The following is a 22,997-nucleotide window of genomic DNA, read 5'->3' as shown; positions in this document are numbered from 1 at the left end:
CAACGGGTTTTTAATTGATTTTCATGGCTGCAGTTTGTGATTGTGCTGATTGACGCATCAAATGAAGTGACTTCAGTTCGGGGCCCACAAGACGAGGAAACAGCAGTGGAGGAGAGACTCCCGCTGCCAAGCAGTAATTAAATTTGTCAGCCGGACAAAAAGTTCTCTGGGCGCCCACACAGGCAAACGGCAGGCGGCCTTTTCTGTCCAAGTGCACAACGTGGCGTATGCGTGCTGCTCAAAGCTGCAAAAGGAGTTTTGTGTGCCCAGAAGAAGGAGGAATCAGAGGAGTAGGAGTCAGAGCAACAACTTGAAATTCTGCAGTTGTTAGACTCTTGCAGAGGGGAGTAGATATTTAACAGGTGTTTGCCAAGAGCAAAAGAAGGCATCTCCGACCTAGAAAAAAGCAAAGGCATTCAGTATCAGAATAATCACATGCCGATTTTTGCCTTAGAACAAGTCCCTATATCATATCCCTATATAGCCCTATATCATATGGCTGCCGACTGAAAGACTGAAAACTTTTCTGAGAACTGTTCTGAAGATTCGAATACCCCAACTTAACTAAACACTGAATAAATGAACACTGAAGAATATTCGTGTCTTTCGTAGTGATCAGACGTGTTTTTGTTTTGCGCTCCGCATTTTTTCCTTTTGTTTTGAATAAACAGCCGGTGTTTTCCTAACTAAATTCTAAATTTACTTCCTAACCAGACGACAATCTGGAAATCTATTCTATTACGCGAGTGCATGCCTTTTGATTTGTGTTAAAACATTATTTAACTTTTTATTTTTCGGCGTCGGCTTGTGCTTGTGCTTGTGTTTGTGTTGTTGCAGTGAGTGAGTACGCATTACATTGCATTGCAGTCCGCTCTCGTCTGGTAGCTTTTGTTGTTTTATCACTCTCTCGCTATCACCTCAACTTCAATAACTGTTCTTTCTCTCTCGCTCTTTAAACTTTCTGAGCAATAGCGCTCTCTGCTTAGTAGCTCTCGCTATAACCGCTCTCCACTCTGCTCTCTTTTTTTTACCAATTCCGCTTTGAGCGTTGTCTGGCACATTGGTCTGATACCAATTTGTTTTGCAAACAATAGTATATATATAAATAAATAATAAAATAAAATGGAATACGCTGTGGTCTGTGCCAAAAAAAGCTGTAAGAAGCAGATCACCCACGATCAGCCGAATGTCCCCTGCTGGCTCTGCGACAGCGTAGTGCACGCAAAATGCGCTGGATTTTCTGGCCTCGTGAGTGATGCTATAGCCAAACGTAATGGCTTGCATTACAGTTGCGAGGCATGCCGTGCGGTGGAGAAAGACATGGTGGCTTTCATGAGGCAGACGCGGAGTGGCTTTAAGGAGCTGACCGTTGGTTTTAAAAACCAATACGATCGGCTCCTAGCCATGGAGGCTCAGTTTAGCGGTTTAAAACTGCTGAATGAGTCTCCGAGGCGCAAAAAGGTCACTCCGCGGGATCTGCAATTGCCAACCGTCACTCAGCCGTGCGCCGCCGAAAAACTGACTCCGACCACTCCAAGTGTGCAGCAGTTGATCTCGTTTGCCACTCCAAGGGCAACGACAGCTGCTGGCGACGCAGATTCGGTAGCCGAATTCATCGCCTCGGAGAATGTGCAGCCAAGTACGTCTGCAGCGTCCGTGTCCGTGGTGTCCGCAAGTTCGCTAGTTGTCCCGTCTATACCGATCCCACCAGTAAATAGACGTTCCGGACCTCCGGATATTGCCACCACAGGTACTAGGCCTGTGGTGACTAAACCACTGGTGGGAGTCCCACCAAAACGACAAGTTTTTGTTTCACGGCTGGCCCCTGACCTCACATCTAATGATGTAATTGCTTTTATTCAAAGCAAAATAAAAGCCGTGGGTTTAAAGGTGGAGAAATTTAACTTCTCTTATGCCAGGGAGATAGCCTCGTTTAAGATAAGCATCTCCCCAACTCAATTTGACACCATTTGCTCCGCCAAATTTTGGCCGGAGCATTTGGTGGTGAAGGAGTTTAAGGCTAAGAAGAAGAATAGGCCCCCCATATCCCTTCCAAACCTTTCCAGTGTGCCACCCTCAACCTCAACCTCAACTTCCTCTTCCTCAACTTCCCGTCTTGCTTCCACCTTTCCAAAAAACTAACTTCTCTTTTAGTAACCTATCAGAATGTAAGAGGCTTGCGTAGTAAGCTCAGCATTCTTTTCCGGGATAGTGTTGCATTTGCTTCCCACGTTATTGTGTTTACTGAAACCTGGTTAAAGCCGGACATTCTTAGTTCCGAGGTTTTGGCAGGTCGGTACACAACTTTTAGAAAGGACCGTTCGTCTCGACGGGCAGGGGGGGTTCTAATTGCAGTGGACTCTTACTTCACGTCGGAACACTTCACAGTCCAAGTTCAACAGGAACTGGAATTCCTGTGTGTAAGACTGATTCTTCCCGCTTTCGCTATATTCATTACTTGCTCGTATATCCCACCTTCTTCGGATATTTCAATTTATGAGCAGCACTTGTCCGCTTTAACCGCTGTTTCTTCCTCGCTATCTGATAAAGATCGTATGATAGTTCTTGGTGACTTCAACTTGCCAGGAACTGTTTGGTCTTCGGTAAACGAGTCTAGTATCCTAGTGCCCATGTCACGACATGACTTTGTTGACGGCTTGCTTGACCTATCCCTGTCTCAAGTCAACCATGTGAATAATTCCTTGGGTCGATTGCTTGATCTGTGCTTTGTATCGGATCCGACCATAGTGTTGTTAACCCGAGCCCTTCCGCTCACTATACCTGAAGACGCCTACCACCCTACTTTCGAGGTGTCGCTAGATATAGGACCAACTGTATTGGATCGGTCGAGTAGGCTGCCCGAACGTGTCCGCTGCTTTCGTAAAGCCGAGTTTGCGAAGCTTAATAACCTCATTAGGGATTTTGATTGGTCCGCTTTGTACTTGTGCACTGATATCATAAAAGGCACAAACATTTTTTACAATGCTCTTGGCACATTTTTCGATTCTTGTGGCCCGCTTTCTTGTCCGACTAGATCTGGAAAACCCCCTTGGTTTACCAAAGAGTTATCCAGTCTAAAAAACTTAAAATCAAGACTTTATAAAAAATTTCAAGAAGTGGGTTCTCCTACTTCTCACTCTCGCTATGTATTAGCTCGGTCAAACTTTTCAGTTCTTAATGCTCAATGCTATAAGAACTACCTATCTCGATGCAGGATACGTTTTTCTCAGGACCCTAAACAGTTTTACAGCTTCGTAAACAGTAAGCGTAGAACGTCCGCACACCCATCCTCGCTATCATTTTGTAATACGTCGGCAAATAATGATCAGGCAATTGCCGATCTTTTTGCCCAATTCTTCCAAACCACCTATTCTGAGGAAAGCTACTCTGGTCATCCGTACCCATACGGTTTACCGAGGTCGAACGGCATTTTCAGTCCCTTGTTAAATGAATGTTCCCTACTTCATGATCTTCGACTAGTTAAGCCGGTGTTTTCACCGGGTCCAGACGGGGTTCCAGGTTGTGTACTCAGGTACTGCGCCGAGGCTCTGTGTGGACCTTTGCTTAAACTATTCACCCTATCCATTGATTCTTCTTGCTTCCCCCCGATCTGGAAGGAATCGTTTATAATTCCTCTCCATAAAAAAGGTAGCAAGTCTGATGCAAAAAATTATAGAGGTATAGCAAAGTTATCCGCTATTCCTAAAATGTTTGAGAGGGTTTTAACTCCGCACTTGCAACATCTCTGCAAGTCACTTATATCTCCAACTCAGCATGGATTTATAAGGCGGCGATCAACCACCACGAACTTGTTAGAGTTTACCTCTTTCATTATTAAAGGCTTTCAAGGTAACTTACAGACGGATGTTATTTACACCGACTTTAGTAAAGCATTCGACTCTGTAAACCATTCCCTTTTAGCGCATAAACTTGACCTTTTAGGGTTTCCGCCCAACCTCCTGAGATGGATTTCTAGCTATCTTTGTTCTAGGTCTCAAAGAGTCCTCTTCAAAAACTCCCTCTCTTTACCAGTAAAGGTTTCTTCGGGAGTACCACAAGGCAGCCATCTAGGCCCCTTACTCTTCACACTCTTTATTAATGACTTACCTTCAGTATTAACATACTCTCGAGTACTTATGTATGCGGATGATGTTAAACTCTGTGTCCAGTACAAGGACATTTCATTTCATTCTCGCTTGCAATCCGATCTCAATAACTTTCAGTCATGGTGTTGTGCAAACTTGTTACACCTTAATGCCTCGAAATGCAAAGTTATGACATTTCATCGTTCTAGCCCTTTGTTGGCTCCTTACACCCTATTTGGTGGTTCTCTTGAGAGAATTACCCTGGTGGATGATCTGGGTGTTATGTTAGACCCCAAGTTAAAGTTTTCCGAACACATTTCTACCATGGTAAATAAGGCCATGAGCGTGCTTGGGTTTATAAAGAGGTGGTCAAAGGAATTTGACGACCCCTATATAACAAAGACTCTCTATACCTCGCTTGTTCGTCCGATCTTAGAATACGGCTCCTGTGTATGGTGCCCTCAGTACAAAGTACACCAGGACCGTATAGAATCAGTACAGAAAAACTTTTTACTCTTTGCTCTGCGGGGCCTTAACTGGGATGCGGGTGTAAGACTCCCATCTTACTCTAGTAGACTACTATTAGTAAACCTCCCATCCTTAGTTAACCGTAGAAAAATGCTTGGTGTGATATTTATGCACAACTTGATCAGGGGTGACATAGACAGCCCTGATCTGTTGAGCCGCATAAACTTCACGATTCCTATTAGACTGACTAGAAATTTTATACCGTTGTTCCTTCCACTTTGTAGATCGAATTATTCCTTGCATGAACCGTTTAGGGTCTTATGATCGGACTATAATTCCCTCTACCATATTATATCCACCACTAATTCTCTTCCTCTTATTAAATTATTAATCCTTACACACCTTTCTATTAATTAGTAACTGTAGTGGTATTTGTACTTTGATTGCATGCTTAGTTTCTTAGTAAGTTTAGTACTAATTTTCCTCGAATGTTAGTCTAATAGCTATCTTTCTTGCATGTTCGCGTTTGGTTCGGCTACGCACCGCGCGTCATGCGGCAGCGCCCCTCGGTCGGTTGGGCGGGAGGAGGGCTGCGTTTTGCCTGGGATCCGCGCGTAACAGCCTTCTGCTGGTGTCACACGGGCCACTTGACGGTGCAGTAACTGCATCGCCTCTTGAAAGATACAGTCATTGCATGTCAACGTCCACACGTCAAAATAGGGTATCAAAATGTTCCATCCACAAAGGTACCTTTCGTCTTTTGTTATTGTACATTTTTGCATCATGGCCGTTCAATAAATTTATTTTTATACCCGATACTCAAAATGAGTATTGGGGTATATTAGATTTGTGGTAAAAGTGGATGTGTGTAACGTCCAGAAGGAATCGTTTCCGACCCCATAAAGTATATATATTCTTGATCAGCATCAATAGCCGAGTCGATTGAGCCCTGTCTGTCTGTCCGTCTGTCCGTCCGTCCGTCCGTCCGTCCCCTTCAGCGCCTAGTGCTCAAAGACTATAAGAGCTAGAGCAACGATGTTTTGGATCCAGACTTCTGTGATATGTCACTGCTACAAAAATATTTCAAAACTTCGCCCCGCCCACTTCCGCCCCCACAAAGTACGAAAATCTGTGGCATCCACATTTTTAAAGATACGATAAAACCAAAAACGCAGAATCGGTGACGATGACCATATCTTCTACAGTGCAAAATCTGAACCAGATCATATTATGATTTTAGCCAGAATCAAGAAAACAATTTCATTCTTTCTCGCTCTGTCTCTCTCTAACACACAGGTTTCATGGTCGGCTTTGCCAATTGCAAAATATGAGTTCAAGGATCTCAGAACCTATAAGATCCAGAGCAACCAAATTTGGTATCCACACTCCTGTGATATCGGACCTTGACCGTTTCGTGTCCAAATTTCGCCACACCCCCTTCCGCCCCCGCAAAGGACGAAAATCTGGGGCATCCACAAATCTCAGAGACTATTAAGGCTAGAGTAACCAAATTTGGTATCCGCACTTCTGTTAGATCTCACTATAAAATGTATATCTCAGAATTTCGCCCCACCCTCTTCCGCCCCCACAAAAGACGAAAATCTGTTGCATCCACAATATTGCACATTCGAGAAAACTAAAAACGCAGAATCATAGATAATGACCATATCTATCAGATTGCTGAATCTGGATCAGATCGGATCATTTTTGTAGCCAAAAGCAAGAAATAAATTTTCAGTGGCTACGCAGCGCCCGACGTCACGCTCAGACTGATTTTCTGTCTCTCTCGCACGCACTCTTTGTCGTGTGGTTCAATATTAGCGGCGTCTGCCGCAGGAGAGCCATACTGACTTAGTATCGGGTATAACTGTAGAGTTTCGGTGTCCGCAGCAACTCACAACGTTCCACCTCGTTTATTGTATATCCTCTTGCATTTGCGTTGTTTACATAAATATCAATGAATGAATGAAATGGGGAAAAATCAGAGAATCATTGATTCAATGAATAAATGCAGCTATAAATGAATGAATTTTTTTGTTTACGGACGGGTCACTAATGAGCTGCCTTCACCTCTGGTGCTGGTGCTGTTTCTGGCTCTGACGTCAGTGGTTCTAAGCGGGAAAGCGGGAAAGCGACTGATGAAAGCCCAGAGAGATGGCCGCCAAAATCTGTGAAATCAGAGACGCAATTTAAAAATCATTATGAGAACACATTAAGCGTAAAAAATTAATGAGCAAGTTGCGTCAACAATGAGCTAGGGCCTCGTTTTCGTCTTCCTTCCTTCCTTCTTCCTCCATCCAGGACGTGGGTCGCATAGGAATACGGATGTGTGTTCGTGCTGCAGTCTGCTTAAGGTGCGTCCTAGTCCCGCGACTGCAACATTCTCTGTGTCATGGCTTTGGGTTTCATAATGGGGGAACACACATAGAGACGGAGAAAAATTGAAGAAAATGAAGAAGGAAATCTCTAATAGAAGGCAAGCCAAGGAGCAGGAAAATGAGGAGCTGGTGGGTGTGCTCTCTGAAGGGGAAGCGGCGCTGATAGGATGTCGACTTGAACGGTCTCACCGGCATTGGGTTTCGGTTAAAGGTAATAGACAAGAAGCATAGGTCCTGCCTGGTAGATCTAAGGAGGCACAGGAGGCTCGAGCACAGGCTGATTTACGGCGCTGGATCGAAAGCAGAAGGCAGAGGCCTCGCGCTTGAGAAGAGGGGATGGATGCAAAGTATCCCTTTGGTAGAAAAAGAGTCGAGAAATGCAATTAGATCTTCTGGGGACTATACATATAAAACAGCCGATTACAGGCCATTATGGCTAACTTATGACGAATCGAAGATCTAAGATGCTGGTTACTGAAACATGATGATACAGCCTGCAAATCAGCCTTAAATTCCGTTCCCTCATCACTCAACCCCGCATCTTCCATCTCCCATCCCATCTTCCCTGGGTGTACAATGTCTACATCGTTTACTTTGCCTAACAATATTTAGTTTGGCAACAAAGGTCACGGGCCCCTGCCACCAAGGACACATGCGGGGACAGGATGGAGGATGGAGTGGAGTGTGGGCTGTGACATCCCTTGTCACTTACCTCGCCTGCCTTTCTGCTCACCTAACAACTCATTTGGCACTCATGAGTAGGTCAGGGCATTGTTAATGCGACATATCCTCGAAATCCAGGACAGTATCCGTTTAAATGGTTGAGCTTCCTCCGGCTGGACTTTGGCTACGGCTCCAGCTCATTCCGCATGCCTGTCACGTTGCCCAGCGCTGAAAGGAGACACCAAAATGGGATGGGGGGTTCTGGAGTTGGACACAGACAGAAGTTTTTTCCGTGCGTGCCTGCCCAGAATTTGCTCATGGAAGGAAGCAGGGGATGCTATGGAAACGGGGATCTGTGTGTGTGTGTGTGTTCTTTGTTGGTAATTACCTCAAGTTGGTCATTTGATGATGCGCAAATCCCGCCGAGCGCCACAGAGAGCATTGAGCTGTGATTGCGGATGCAGGTGGATGGAGCCCTCGTCCTCCCCTTCAAATGGGTATTTTTGGGGTCGAAATGTTTGCTGAATCCACAGGTGTGTGGCCCCGAGGCTAATTGCCGTTAAGTGACTGGCAAATCCTCAAAGCGTTTGATATTTTTCATCATAAATAATCCCTGCCAGGAGCTAACGCATTCACCTCCAGGGTCCTAGGGATTGTTCTACAAAGCTTTAAAACAGGGGGAGGTGGAAGGATGGCAGGACGCCAGGATGGCAGGGTATTTCCACCGCATGGTCAAAGTGCTTTTGGTCGCTGGGACCACTTAAGCACAAAGCTTTTGGCATTGCAACCCCCATGGAGGATGAAGCAGGTTCTCTATCCCTCCTCCCATCTTTTGGGGTTTGTTTTTTGGCGGCAGCACGTGCAGGTGGCAAGGCTTCCTCAGTGGTCGCTGCAACATGGATGCGGACATGGCTGGGGATGCGGATGCGGACTAGCTGAAATGCAGCTAACGAACCGCAATTGCGGTCACATTTCATGAGAGGTGCCTCACGTCGCCCGGCGTTTCGGCTTTCCACGATGGACACCAAACTCGACCCCAGGTCTCCAAAACACACACACACAGACACTCACACGGAAACAGAGGCGGACTCACTCACGGACAGTGAGAGACACACAAGCGACCCGACGACGACTGATTCAATTTGAAGCCACCGACGGGCTTTAAGTGCACTCCCATGATGCACTCTGAACCCCCTCTCTATCGACCATCCCCAGCCATTGACATTGCCACTCACACCCGTTGCAAATTCCTGACCGACCGCCTGTGGATATCATCAAAAATTAGCTGGTTTGATGGGACAGGAGCGGCGGCAGCTCCCAAAAGTGACAACAGAACAAAACAGTAAAAAGCTCCTATGGCAAATTAGGAGCGTGTCCTATATATGGTGTCTTCCTGAAAAGGTTGGGCGAGTGAGTGGCAGCGCGAACAAAGCAACAGGTTGTAGTGACGCTTGAACCAGCTACAAAAATATTACTACAACAACAACAAAAATAAAAGAACGGAAAAAAAAAAAACTAATCAAAAATTTTAAATCCAGGGAATATCGTAATTGCGTTTAGCGCCCCTATTGCTCGTGATCGACGGGTACTTTTTGGGCAGACGGTCGGACTCGGGAGAGAGTCGGCCGCGGTTATGTTAACTCGAGGGAAATGGTGGTTGGCACTTTCGCTGTTAGGAGGGTTCGTGAATGCAAGTCCAGCTACGGTCGCTCTTTTCGATTTTGGGCCCCACTTCAGAAGGTAGTGTTTGTGGTGGAAAGAGGAAATATTAGCGGAAAAACATAACTAAACCCCGCGCCAGTGCTAAATCAAAGAAAAAAAGACAAACAAAAGAATCGTGTTGCTTTCAAATTATACCATAAAGAAATCGAAAAGAAATTCGCCGCCCCAGTAAGGGGGCGTTCCATTCTGACCCCACGCCGGAGGCAAGGCATCCGAAAGTGGTCTCTTTTTTTTGTTTCGGACGGCCATTTGCAAGTTAATATAACAAGAGTGCCAATCGCCACATAGCGGTAAGTTGGACATTGGGGTTTAGGTGTCGCTAGGTAGTGTTAAATGGAACATGGGTTTTCTTGTATTACAGAATTGGCACGTTGTGCCAAGCAGATTTCCAAGGGAGAATAGCGGAAAAAGATAATTGGGATCGATGACCGAGCCGGCCGCAGCCACAACCAGCTGGCCATAGAAAGGGAAGAGAAGAGACTGCGCTCCCGAAAAAAAAAAAAAGCACAAGAACCGATCGAATTCGCCGCTGGCGCAGAGAAGCGCAAGGCAGAGAGTCCGCCGCTCCAGCTGTGGGTCCGACTCAGTGCATCAGCAGCATCGTCGGCGCCGGGAAGCTGCGAAACTAAAAGCGGAATATTGAACATTTTTTTTTGGCCCCCAAGTTTTTTTGCGTAAATATCTTGCCCTCGGCCGACCTGGCTTAGTGAAAAAAAAGTAGAGGAAATAAAAACCCAGATCAAAATTATACCCATGAGCCAATAGGCAAGGTCTTAGTGAGTACGAATACAAATACCTTGCTCCCCTTTCGGCAGTGTAGCGCCGTTAATTCAGTCTTGCTTTTCTTTTCCCTTAAACCGTAAGGGCTAGCCCTATGTGGAGCCCAAAGAAAAGAAAGGCATAAGGGAATAGAAATACAATATCAATGCTCAAAAGCAAAGAAAAAAAGCAGTCCCCCGAAAGCCTCTGCGCGCCTTGTTCTTTCTCTTCTTTTCTCTTTTTGTTGTTGTGCTCTCCCAATAAAATTACATTTACAGCAATTATAGCAAGCGGATCGTCTTCGACAAAAGCGCTTTTGGAGATGGATGGCACGTAAGTGAAAGAATATTGCTTTACTCTAAATAAATTGCATGCATGAGCGTGAGAGAAGGAGAGGTATAGGAAAGAAAGAGGGGGAGAGGTGAAACAGTTGGGCAGATCCACAGGCCGGAAGAGGTAGCAAGAACAGTAACCATGGGTTTTTTGTTGTTGTCATAAATGCTCTGTTAAATTTGTATGCCAGTTTAGCGGCTACCTCCTATATACATATACTGTTTTTTTATTATATACACATTTAATTCTTTTTTTTCTATTTAGTTATAATTCTTCTATTTTAATTATTATTAGTATTATTTTAATTTCCAACCTGGAATATTCTCGAATCCTGTTGTTCGCTAAAATAGTTATTGAGTCAATTGGGAGTTTAAGTAGAGTAGGGAAATTCCCCTGTGTCAAGTAATAAATAAGTTTTAAAATGAAATCGATAATGAACTAAATTATTTTAGGGCGCCATGCCGAGTGGATTATGGAAATGAAGTGAGTCTGGGGGATTTAGGGATCATCGGCCACTAATATGGCTTTGCGGCCCAGATGGTCAAGGTAGGGTGGGCAAAACGCCGCTACACCTACAGCTACTCAGCAGCACAACCCGTACTTCAGCATGTTCTGTTTTCTTTGCAGAGCAACCTCTATGTGTGCATAGCTTGTCACTCTTGGTAGTTTCTTTTCTGTATGGCCAGTCCGATCGATCATGTGTTAGGGAGGAAAACAGCACGCGAAATCAATATTATTATATGTATCCAATGCGAGCAGGTAGCACAGTGGTAAATCCTCACCCCCCCCTTGCCGACGACAAATAGAAGCCGGAACCAGCGCGTGCTCCTCTGGTCGCTACAATAAGATCAGCTCGTTATGATAGCGTATCGCTATACGTTGTATGCTACAGTTCTAACTTATAGATATATTATAATCTTATTTGGCGCCCAACGTGGGGCCCGAAGCAGCCATCCTGGCTGACCCCAACCGATAGTCTTCATTCTTATCAATTACATCTGATAATATAGTTCCTAACACTTGTTCGATTGGTTCTCGGTTCCTTGTTCTGTTAATGGTTAGAGCTCTATGGAGATAGCTAAAGCTTAAAATTGCTTTACTACCTGGACTCCACTAAAACAGTTAACTCATGTGCTTTATGGAGAGTTTCTGGAAGCGTTATAACTTTAAATGGTTATAACTCCAAAATTTAATAGTATAAAGTCATTAGAATCCTTGGGTGGATTGTTCATACTGCATAGTAGGCGTTGCTTATTGGTTACACGTGGAGTCAAGACCTACGGCCATCCCGTTTACCTTGCTTGAGGACAATCATACCTATCAGTTGCCTTTGGAATCGTGATACCTTCTCAGGAAAGTTCACTCCTATGTAACATATCTCCCTTCCTTCTTTGCTTCCTTTGTGTTTTCACTTATGTATACTTCCTAATATTGTTTGCTGGAGCTTAGTGAGTTACAGCGTAGCCGCCACTGGCGGAAAATAATATTTTATCGTGTACTCTTTTCGTTTTCTATTCTAATCTGTACTATATTGACAAGCTCACATTAGAACAGCTGATTAAGACCGTCACAACCATATGAAACGATAGCATGGCAACCAAACAGTTTATACAAATTCCTTCTTTTATACAATTTTTTTTTGCGTTATACAAAATTAATTTAATTAAGCGAGTCAAGAGCAATGCCGGTTAAACGAAGCCCTGAAAAATTGATTAACCTAAAAGACATTGAACGTCCCACAACTTCGAACCAAAGAGCACCGTCTATTTCTCACTCACTGACTACTAGATCGAAAACCAAACCAGTCGAAACTGCAACCATGCCTGACCCTCCACCAGATCAGGAGAATTTAGATGCTTCCACGCCGACTACGAGCAATAGAGCGGCAAGTGATGTTTTGTACACGGTGATGGCAGGCACAATTTCAGCAGAAATGGCAAAGCAAACTCTAGCCATGAGTGCAGCAATGGCACAACTAACAGAAAAACTTTCCCAAGCTATTAGTACAGGTTTACAAGCAGCTTCGACAGCTTCCTCTAGAGAGAGGTCCCCAATCCGTATAGAACAGTTGTCATCAGGGACACACGTTGAGCAGCATAATATACAGCCTTTATTGCCCAATTCACACTCGCAGGCAGCTTCGGATCAGACACGGGATTATGGTCAAATCTTTAGTCAGGCGCCACTGCCGGGTGAGGTACGTCCGGATCGTATAAGTCAAATAATGGCAAATTGGAAGCTGAGATTCAATGGCAAGGATTCTATGTCTATAGATGACTTCATTTATAGAATCGAAGCCTTAACCCACCAAACGATGAATGGGAACTTCGAACTAGTAGCCCGAAACTCGAACAATTTATTTGAGGGTAAGGCTAGTGAGTGGTATTGGAGATACCACAAAAGTGTGTCCCAAATTCGCTGGCATGACTTATGTGTAGCGTTAAGGGGTCAATTCAAAGATTCACGCACGGATCGCATAATCCGGACGGAAATCGAAGATCGTAAACAGCTCGTAAATGAGTCGTTCGATGATTTTTACAGTGTGATCGCCTCTTTGGCAGATCGGCTCACACAGCCCATGTCGGAGCAATCTTTGTTAGAGACTCTAAGAGCAAATCTTCTTACTGAGGTTCAGCGAGAAATATTATATGAGCCAGCTTCCACCATTGCTCAGTTAAGACATCTGGTGCGAACACGCGAAATTTTTATGCGGACAGTCTACAAACCTTCAGTGGCGATACCGAAACCCAAATATCGCAACATTAGTGCGTTGGGACATCAAACAGACCACATTTCCGAATCCGATAGTTCTGATATTGAAGAGGTAGAGGTAGCTGCCATTGAAGCTTCCTGTTGGAATTGCGGGGCGAAGGGCCACCGTTATCAGGAGTGTCTAGCAGAACGGCGAGTCTTCTGCTTTGGTTGTGGATTGGCTGACACGTATAAGCCAAACTGCCGCCGTTGCAGCTCGAATGCCACAAAAAACTTAGCAGCGCGTGCACAACCGAAAAGTGCACGCAAACAAGTTGTCTCGAGGGGGACGAATACAGATTAGATGAGACTCCAAAATTGCTACATAACTTATTACCGGCCGCGTCATATCACCCTGACTTACAGCAATCCATTAATTATTCCACTCCCGGCAAAAGTAGCACTCGTTCGCGATTGCGTAGGATCGCCTTCAACCGTCAAACTAGGGCCGAACGCAAGATGCTATTAGAGACAGTAATTGGGAAACTCCATGACTTCCGCCCATATGCCCAAGTCACTCTACTGGGTAACACGGTAGTCGGCCTTTTGGACACCGGTGCGTCCGTGTGCTGTATTGGCGGTCATCTGGCGAAAGACGTAATGGAGAAAACGGAATATAAGCGTTTATCGGCCACGGTGAAGACGGCCGATGGAAAATCGCAGGATATTATTGGTCGACTGACGACAGAGGTTAGCTATCGAGGCGAATCCAAGAAGATAACCTTTTTCGTAGTCCCATCTTTATCGGGAGACCTTTATTTGGGTATAGATTTTTGGAAGGCGTTTAACTTGCTTCCAGTTTCTCTTTTAAGTGAGCAACTATCGGTTTTGTCAGTGAGCGATCCCTTAAGTAGGTCATTAACTGTACATCAACAAAAAACACTAGCAGCTGCCATTCTTCTGTTTCCCTCCTTTGCTATCAAAGGTTTAGGACGCACCACCTTGATATCGCATTCGATTGATATAGCTGACGCAAAACCAATCAAGCAGCGTCACTATCCAGTTTCACCTGCTATAGAGAAGCTGATGTACAATGAACTGGATCGAATGCTTAAGCTGGGGGTAATCGAAGAATCAAATAGTAGTTGGTCCTCACCAGTAGTATTAGTGCGCAAACCTGGCAAAGTTCGACTATGCATCGATAGCAGGAAACTCAACGACTCTACAGTAAAGGACGCATACCCTATGCCGCTTATCGATGGTATTTTGGCGAGATTGCCCAAGGCCGAGTTCATTACAAGCTTGGATCTAAAAGACGCATTTTGGCAGATACCGCTCGATAAGAAATCGCGAGATAAAACGGCGTTTACTGTTCCCGGGAGGCCTCTTTATCAGTTCACCGTGATGCCATTTGGGCTAACTAACTCACCTCAGACCATGTCAAGGCTCATGGATAAGGTTATCCCCGCAAATCTCCGAAATGAAGTTTTCATCTACCTTGATGACCTCTTGATCGTGTCTGACACATTTGAGCGGCATCTGGAGGTATTAGGAATTCTAGCTACTCAATTTAAAATAGCAAATTTAACCCTAAATGTTGAAAAGAGTCATTTTTGTATAAAGGAGGTCAAATATTTAGGTCACGTAATTGGTAATGGCACGATTAATACCGATCCAGACAAAATAGCAGCTGTTACCGATTTTCCAGTACCTCGTTCAATTAAGCAAGTTCGACGTTTCCTTGGCTTAACTGGATGGTATCATAAGTTCATCCGGAACTATGCTGCATTGGCCGCCCCTTTAACAGATACTCTAAAGCAAAAGCGTAGCTTTGTTTGGAGCGAAGAAGCACAAAAGTCGTTCGAATTATTAAAGGAACGTATGAGCGCAGCCCCAGTTTTGCATAGCCCGAATTTCAATATACCATTTAGCATACATTGTGATGCAAGTGACTCAGGCGTGGGGGCCGTGTTGATGCAGACCAATGAGGACAAGGATGAAGTACCTGTGGCTTTCATGTCACGGAAGCTAAATAAATGCCAACGGAATTACACAGTGACCGAAAAAGAGTGTTTGGCAGCAGTTTTGGCGGTTAAGAAGTTTAGGGCTTACATCGAAGGGCAGGAGTTCATCATCATAACAGACCATGCATCTTTAAAATGGCTAATGACCCAGTCTGATCTCAGTTCACGGTTAGCTAGATGGTCCTTAAAACTTCAGGGGTTCCCGTTTAAAATCCAGCATAGAAAAGGTAGCCAAAACGTAGTCCCAGACGCTCTTTCGCGCACAAATACCGAAGACTTATCGGCATTAGTTTTGTCCAGCATTGTTGACCTTCAGTCAGAAGAATTTAGGTCGCCGGAGTATGTAGCCCTAAGAGACAAACTCGTTGAAAACGCGTCCAAGACTCCAGATTTGGAAATCGTAGAGGGGTATATATACCGACGCGCCGAGCACGCGGCGGGAGACAAGGTAGCTGACGATTTATGTTGGAAGCTTTGGATACCACGAGGATTAGTCGAGGAAACCTTAAAAGACGCTCACGAAAACCAGCTATCAGCTCACTGTGGGATAAACAAAACATTAGAAAAACTTAGGCGTTTCTACTATTGGCCGAATTTGGTGTCCGACGTAAGGACATATATAAATAATTGCCATGTATGCAAGATCACAAAGCATCCCAATCATACCCTTCGACCGCCTTTAGGGAACATTGGTACATCGGATAGGTTTTTCCAGAAACTGTTTGTCGATTTCCTGGGGCCGTATCCCCGAAGTCGTTCTGGGCATATAGGGATTTTTATTGTGGTTGATCACTTGTCGAAGTTTCCTTTCTTAAAGCCAGTAAAAAAGTTTACTGCGGATGTCGTGGCACGGTATCTGGAAGAAGATTTGTTCCATTGTTTTGGGGTTCCTGAAACAATTGTTTCGGATAATGGTGTACAGTTCAGGTCGGAGGTGTTTAATGCGCTGCTAGGGAAATATCATATTGTGCACAGGTATACTGCTGTTTACGCTCCGCAGGCAAACGCATCAGAACGAGTAAACCGATCGGTGATAGCTGCAATGAAATCATATGTCCGCCCTGATCAAAAGAATTGGGATGAGCAGCTCAGTAACATTTGCTGTGCGCTGCGTTCCTCGGTCCATTCAGCCATAAATACGACTCCTTATCTCCTCGCTTTTGGCCAGCACATGATTGTCGATGGAGCCAGCTACAGGCTGTTAAGAAATTTACAGATGCTGGAAGATCGCACTGTACAGTTTGGTAAAGAGGATTCGTTTGACCTCATCAGACATAAGGCAAAGGATACGATGCACGCACAACACGCTAGGAATGAAAGAACATACAATTTGCGCAGTCGGCAGGTGTCATTTGTTGTAGGCCAGGAGATATATCGGCGAAATTTCCAGCAAAGCAATTTCGCGAAGGGCTTTAGCGCTAAACTAGCACCAGCGTTTATAAAAAGTCGGATACGACAGAAGCTAGGAAATTGCTACTATGAGGTGGAAGATCTGCAGGGTAAATTAATAGGGAAGTTTCACGCCAAGGATTTAAAACAATAACTTCTCTTTTAATAGCCGTTCAAGCGAGGATCCCACTTTTGGTGTGGTTCCCCCAAAGTGTGATTTTGGTAGGGGGGAATTTGTAGTGACGCTTGAACCAGCTACAAAAATATTACTACAACAACAACAAAAATAAAAGAACGGAAAAAAAAAAAAACTAATCAAAAATTTTAAATCCAGGGAATATCGTAATTGCGTTTAGCGCCCCTATTGCTCGTGATCGACGGGTACTTTTTGGGCAGACGGTCGGACTCGGGAGAGAGTCGGCCGCGGTTATGTTAACTCGAGGGAAATGGTGGTTGGCACTTTCGCTGTTAGGAGGGTTCGTGAATGCAAGTCCAGCTACGGTCGCTCTTTTCGATTTTGGGCCCCACTTCAGAAGGTAGTGTTTGTGGTGGAAAGAGGAAATATTAGCGGAAAAACATAACTAAACCTCGCGCCAGTGCTAAATCAAAGAAAAAAAGACAAACAAAAGAATCGTGTTGCTTTCAAATTATACCATAAAGAAATCGAAAAGAAATTTGCCACCCCAGTAAGGGGGCGTTCCATTCTGACCCCACGCCGGAGGCAAGGCATCCGAAAGTGGTCTCTTTTTTTTGTTTCGGACGGCCATTTGCAAGTTAATATAACAAGAGTGCCAATCGCCACATAGCGGTAAGTTGGACATTGGGGTTTAGGTGTCGCTAGGTAGTGTTAAATGGAACATGGGTTTTCTTGTATTACAGAATTGGCACGTTGTGCCAAGCAGATTTCCAAGGGAGAATAGCGGAAAAAGATAATTGGGATCGATGACCGAGCCGGCCGCAGCCACAACCAGCTGGCCATAGAAAGGGAAGAGAAGAGACTGCGCTCCCGAAAAAAAAAAAAGCACAAGAACCGATCGAATTCGCCGCTGGCGCAGAGAAGCGCAAGGCAGAGAGTCCGCCGCTCCAGCTGTGGGTCCGACTCAGTGCATCAGCAGCATCGTCGGCGCCGGGAAGCTGCGAAACTAAAAGCGGAATATTGAACATTTTTTTTTTGGCCCCCAAGTTTTTTTGCGTAAATATCTTGCCCTCGGCCGACCTGGCTTAGTGAAAAAAAAGTAGAGGAAATAAAAACCCAGATCAAAATTATACCCATGAGCCAATAGGCAAGGTCTTAGTGAGTACGAATACAAATACCTTGCTCCCCTTTCGGCAGTGTAGCGCCGTTAATTCAGTCTTGCTTTTCTTTTCCCTTAAACCGTAAGGGCTAGCCCTATGTGGAGCCCAAAGAAAAGAAAGGCATAAGGGAATAGAAATACAATATCAATGCTCAAAAGCAAAGAAAAAAAGCAGTCCCCCGAAAGCCTCTGCGCGCCTTGTTCTTTCTCTTCTTTTCTCTTTTTGTTGTTGTGCTCTCCCAATAAAATTACATTTACAGCAATTATAGCAAGCGGATCGTCTTCGACAAAAGCGCTTTTGGAGATGGATGGCACGTAAGTGAAAGAATATTGCTTTACTCTAAATAAATTGCATGCATGAGCGTGAGAGAAGGAGAGGTATAGGAAAGAAAGAGGGGGAGAGGTGAAACAGTTGGGCAGATCCACATGCCGGAAGAGATAGCAAGAACAGTAACCATGGGTTTTTTGTTGTTGTCATAAATGCTCTGTTAAATTTGTATGCCAGTTTAGCGGCTACCTCCTATATACATATACTGTTTTTTTATTATATACACATTTAATTCTTTTTTTTCTATTTAGTTATAATTCTTCTATTTTAATTATTATTAGTATTATTTTAATTTCCAACCTGGAATATTCTCGAATCCTGTTGTTCGCTAAAATAGTTATTGAGTCAATTGGGAGTTTAAGTAGAGTAGGGAAATTCCCCTGTGTCAAGTAATAAATAAGTTTTAAAATGAAATCGATAATGAACTAAATTATTTTAGGGCGCCATGCCGAGTGGATTATGGAAATGAAGTGAGTCTGGGGGATTTAGGGATCATCGGCCACTAATATGGCTTTGCGGCCCAGATGGTCAAGGTAGGGTGGGCAAAACGCCGCTACACCTACAGCTACTCAGCAGCACAACCCGTACTTCAGCATGTTCTGTTTTCTTTGCAGAGCAACCTCTATGTGTGCATAGCTTGTCACTCTTGGTAGTTTCTTTTCTGTATGGCCAGTCCGATCGATCATGTGTTAGGGAGGAAAACAGCACGCGAAATCAATATTATTATATGTATCCAATGCGAGCAGGTAGCACAGTGGTAAATCCTCACCCCCCCTTGCCGACGACAAATAGAAGCCGGAACCAGCGCGTGCTCCTCTGGTCGCTACAATAAGATCAGCTCGTTATGATAGCGTATCGCTATACGTTGTATGCTACAGTTCTAACTTATAGATATATTATAATCTTATTTGGCGCCCAACGTGGGGCCCGAAGCAGCCATCCTGGCTGACCCCAACCGATAGTCTTCATTCTTATCAATTACATCTGATAATATAGTTCCTAACACTTGTTCGATTGGTTCTCGGTTCCTTGTTCTGTTAATGGTTAGAGCTCTATGGAGATAGCTAAAGCTTAAAATTGCTTTACTACCTGGACTCCACTAAAACAGTTAACTCATGTGCTTTATGGAGAGTTTCTGGAAGCGTTATAACTTTAAATGGTTATAACTCCAAAATTTAATAGTATAAAGTCATTAGAATCCTTGGGTGGATTGTTCATACTGCATAGTAGGCGTTGCTTATTGGTTACACGTGGAGTCATGACCTACGGCCATCCCGTTTACCTTGCTTGAGGACAATCATACCTATCAGTTGCCTTTGGAATCGTGATACCTTCTCAGGAAAGTTCACTCCTATGTAACATATCTCCCTTCCTTCTTTGCTTCCTTTGTGTTTTCACTTATGTATACTTCCTAATATTGTTTGCTGGAGCTTAGTGAGTTACAGCGTAGCCGCCACTGGCGGAAAATAATATTTTATCGTGTACTCTTTTCGTTTTCTATTCTAATCTGTACTATATTGACAAGCTCACATTAGAACAGCTGATTAAGACCGTCACAACCATATGAAACGATAGCATGGCAACCAAACAGTTTATACAAATTCCTTCTTTTATACAATTTTTTTTTGCGTTATACAAAATTAATTTAATTAAGCGAGTCAAGAGCAATGCCGGTTAAACGAAGCCCTGAAAAATTGATTAACCTAAAAGACATTGAACGTCCCACAACTTCGAACCAAAGAGCACCGTCTATTTCTCACTCACTGACTACTAGATCGAAAACCAAACCAGTCGAAACTGCAACCATGCCTGACCCTCCACCAGATCAGGAGAATTTAGATGCTTCCACGCCGACTACGAGCAATAGAGCGGCAAGTGATGTTTTGTACACGGTGATGGCAGGCACAATTTCAGCAGAAATGGCAAAGCAAACTCTAGCCATGAGTGCAGCAATGGCACAACTAACAGAAAAACTTTCCCAAGCTATTAGTACAGGTTTACAAGCAGCTTCGACAGCTTCCTCTAGAGAGAGGTCCCCAATCCGTATAGAACAGTTGTCATCAGGGACACACGTTGAGCAGCATAATATACAGCCTTTATTGCCCAATTCACACTCGCAGGCAGCTTCGGATCAGACACGGGATTATGGTCAAATCTTTAGTCAGGCGCCACTGCCGGGTGAGGTACGTCCGGATCGTATAAGTCAAATAATGGCAAATTGGAAGCTGAGATTCAATGGCAAGGATTCTATGTCTATAGATGACTTCATTTATAGAATCGAAGCCTTAACCCACCAAACGATGAATGGGAACTTCGAACTAGTAGCCCGAAACTCGAACAATTTATTTGAGGGTAAGGCTAGTGAGTGGTATTGGAGATACCACAAAAGTGTGTCCCAAATTCGCTGGCATGACTTATGTGTAGCGTTAAGGGGTCAATTCAAAGATTCACGCACGGATCGCATAATCCGGACGGAAATCGAAGATCGTAAACAGCTCGTAAATGAGTCGTTCGATGATTTTTACAGTGTGATCGCCTCTTTGGCAGATCGGCTCACACAGCCCATGTCGGAGCAATCTTTGTTAGAGACTCTAAGAGCAAATCTTCTTACTGAGGTTCAGCGAGAAATATTATATGAGCCAGCTTCCACCATTGCTCAGTTAAGACATCTGGTGCGAACACGCGAAATTTTTATGCGGACAGTCTACAAACCTTCAGTGGCGATACCGAAACCCAAATATCGCAACATTAGTGCGTTGGGACATCAAACAGACCACATTTCCGAATCCGATAGTTCTGATATTGAAGAGGTAGAGGTAGCTGCCATTGAAGCTTCCTGTTGGAATTGCGGGGCGAAGGGCCACCGTTATCAGGAGTGTCTAGCAGAACGGCGAGTCTTCTGCTTTGGTTGTGGATTGGCTGACACGTATAAGCCAAACTGCCGCCGTTGCAGCTCGAATGCCACAAAAAACTTAGCAGCGCGTGCACAACCGAAAAGTGCACGCAAACAAGTTGTCTCGAGGGGGACGAATACAGATTAGATGAGACTCCAAAATTGCTACATAACTTATTACCGGCCGCGTCATATCACCCTGACTTACAGCAATCCATTAATTATTCCACTCCCGGCAAAAGTAGCACTCGTTCGCGATTGCGTAGGATCGCCTTCAACCGTCAAACTAGGGCCGAACGCAATATGCTATTAGAGACAGTAATTGGGAAACTCCATGACTTCCGCCCATATGCCCAAGTCACTCTACTGGGTAACACGGTAGTCGGCCTTTTGGACACCGGTGCGTCCGTGTGCTGTATTGGCGGTCATCTGGCGAAAGACGTAATGGAGAAAACGGAATATAAGCGTTTATCGGCCACGGTGAAGACGGCCGATGGAAAATCGCAGGATATTATTGGTCGACTGACGACAGAGGTTAGCTATCGAGGCGAATCCAAGAAGATAACCTTTTTCGTAGTCCCATCTTTATCGGGAGACCTTTATTTGGGTATAGATTTTTGGAAGGCGTTTAACTTGCTTCCAGTTTCTCTTTTAAGTGAGCAACTATCGGTTTTGTCAGTGAGCGATCCCTTAAGTAGGTCATTAACTGTACATCAACAAAAAACACTAGCAGCTGCCATTCTTCTGTTTCCCTCCTTTGCTATCAAAGGTTTAGGACGCACCACCTTGATAACGCATTCGATTGATATAGCTGACGCAAAACCAATCAAGCAGCGTCACTATCCAGTTTCACCTGCTATAGAGAAGCTGATGTACAATGAATTGGATCGAATGCTTAAGCTGGGGGTAATCGAAGAATCAAATAGTAGTTGGTCCTCACCAGTAGTATTAGTGCGCAAACCTGGCAAAGTTCGACTATGCATCGATAGCAGGAAACTCAACGACTCTACAGTAAAGGACGCATACCCTATGCCGCTTATCGATGGTATTTTGGCGAGATTGCCCAAGGCCGAGTTCATTACAAGCTTGGATCTAAAAGACGCATTTTGGCAGATACCGCTCGATAAGAAATCGCGAGATAAAACGGCGTTTACTGTTCCCGGGAGGCCTCTTTATCAGTTCACCGTGATGCCATTTGGGCTAACTAACTCACCTCAGACCATGTCAAGGCTCATGGATAAGGTTATCCCCGCAAATCTCCGAAATGAAGTTTTCATCTACCTTGATGACCTCTTGATCGTGTCTGACACATTTGAGCGGCATCTGGAGGTATTAGGAATTCTAGCTACTCAATTTAAAATAGCAAATTTAACCCTAAATGTTGAAAAGAGTCATTTTTGTATAAAGGAGGTCAAATATTTAGGTCACGTAATTGGTAATGGCACGATTAATACCGATCCAGACAAAATAGCAGCTGTTACCGATTTTCCAGTACCTCGTTCAATTAAGCAAGTTCGACGTTTCCTTGGCTTAACTGGATGGTATCATAAGTTCATCCGGAACTATGCTGCATTGGCCGCCCCTTTAACAGATACTCTAAAGCAAAAGCGTAGCTTTGTTTGGAGCGAAGAAGCACAAAAGTCGTTCGAATTATTAAAGGAACGTATGAGCGCAGCCCCAGTTTTGCATAGCCCGAATTTCAATATACCATTTAGCATACATTGTGATGCAAGTGACTCAGGCGTGGGGGCTGTGTTGATGCAGACCAATGAGGACAAGGATGAAGTACCTGTGGCTTTCATGTCACGGAAGCTAAATAAATGCCAACGGAATTACACAGTGACCGAAAAAGAGTGTTTGGCAGCAGTTTTGGCGGTTAAGAAGTTTAGGGCTTACATCGAAGGGCAGGAGTTCATCATCATAACAGACCATGCATCTTTAAAATGGCTAATGACCCAGTCTGATCTCA

The 22,997-nt window shown here is 44.4% G+C and overlaps 1 long non-coding RNA gene across 1 annotated transcript; it reads left to right on the top strand.

The window, feature by feature from the left end:
* Positions 1–16,292: 16,292 nt before the first annotated feature.
* LOC117193643 lies at positions 16,293–18,234 on the top strand. Its single transcript, XR_004474649.1, has 3 exons — positions 16,293–17,320; positions 17,392–17,806; positions 18,068–18,234. It is a non-coding gene; the product is annotated as an uncharacterized LOC117193643 (long non-coding RNA).
* The last annotated feature ends 4,763 nt before the right edge of the window (positions 18,235–22,997 follow it).

This window comes from Drosophila miranda (genome assembly GCF_003369915.1).
Source record: "Drosophila miranda strain MSH22 chromosome Y unlocalized genomic scaffold, D.miranda_PacBio2.1 Contig_Y2_pilon, whole genome shotgun sequence".
Classification (NCBI taxonomy): Eukaryota; Metazoa; Arthropoda; class Insecta; order Diptera; family Drosophilidae; genus Drosophila; species Drosophila miranda.
This window is presented reverse-complemented; position numbering and strand designations above follow the sequence as displayed.